The sequence below is a fragment of the Mustela nigripes genome, chromosome 13 (assembly GCF_022355385.1).
Source record: "Mustela nigripes isolate SB6536 chromosome 13, MUSNIG.SB6536, whole genome shotgun sequence".
NCBI lineage: Eukaryota > Metazoa > Chordata > Mammalia > Carnivora > Mustelidae > Mustela > Mustela nigripes.
Window position 1 is genome coordinate 74,532,918 of NC_081569.1, and position 1,426 is coordinate 74,534,343.

Genomic DNA, 1,426 nt, shown 5'->3' on the forward strand with positions numbered 1-1,426 from the left:
CATATTCCTTAGATATGGCCAGAGATTACCATTAGTCACATATTCCAGAAAGGATTAGTACTATACATGATTCTAAGGTTCACATTTATTTATATTTAAATTAAGACTTGACTCTGCTTTTTTGTTTAACTGTAGCCTGCCCTTTTCTCACTTAATAGTTGAGAAGAAGAGAATATGAATCTGCTGAGAGAGGAAGGAAAATAAATTTACTGAAATCTTGTTTTTACTCTCTGTGTAGACACAGGTAAGAAACTGGTGCTGATTTGGATTTCTTCGTGGAAATAGAGTTACATGGTGGAACTGTGCTTAGAAGTGGGGTATGATAGGATACAGGACACATGATCCCCCAAATAGAGCACCTTGGCACATTGAATATTATTAAGCTGAAGGAGTTTGAGAAAATGGCAGAAGCCACCATTTCCTCCTGAAATGGGTCATAAACCCTCATGTGAGAGGTGCCTACTCCATGCCTGGAAGAAAGGAGCATCCTTATCTCCAAGATAGAGGGACACTAACAAGAATTTGAATAAATAAACCTAGCTAAGTTTCCTCCAGTTCACTACACTTACCTCACATTCTCTATCGTACCTATCTATATGACTGTCTACTCTCTGTCAAACTTGGCAAAAAAACCCCTCAGGTTTCACTATCTCTTCAGGTCTTCATTTCCTTATGAAGGCTCTCATGAATGTGAATCATGTCAACTAAGTATATATGCCTTTCTCCTGTTCATCTGTCTTTTCCAGTTTAATTTTCAGATCCAGCCAGGGACCCTAAGACAGTTCAGGAAAACTTTACCCTCCCCCGTAAATGGATCTTTGAGTCAGGGCACACTTGGACCTTCACAGATGCCAGAGTTTCTGGCTAAGGAGGAAAGCAAAAAAACAAAAAACAAAAAACAAAAACAAAAACAAAAAACCACAGAAAAGGAATGCCCAACTTTAAACCATTTTCTACAAAACTAGCCATTCTTTGACTTGCCTTGTCTCACGGACAGGCTGAGCAAGGACAATGAGCCCTTATGCTTGTATATGAACGGAATTCTTGGAGAAGCTGTTTTTCCTATGCACATTGTAAGATTAGGAATGCAAGAATATCCCATTACTTACCTGTTAGTCTTTTAAAAAATTTTTAAAAATTTTTTCATTTTTTATAATCATATAATATATTTTTATCCCCTGGGGTAGAGGTATGTGAATTGCCAGGTTTACACACTTCACATCACTCACCATAGCACATACCCTCCCCAATGTCCATAACCCCACCCCTCTTCTCCCAATGCCCCTCCCCCCAGCAGCCCTCAGTTTGTTTTGTGAGATTAAGAGTCACTTATGGTTTGTCTCCCTCCCAATCCCATCTTGTTTCATTTATTCTTCTCTTACCCCCTAAACCCCCCATGTTGCATCACCACTTCCTCATATCAGGG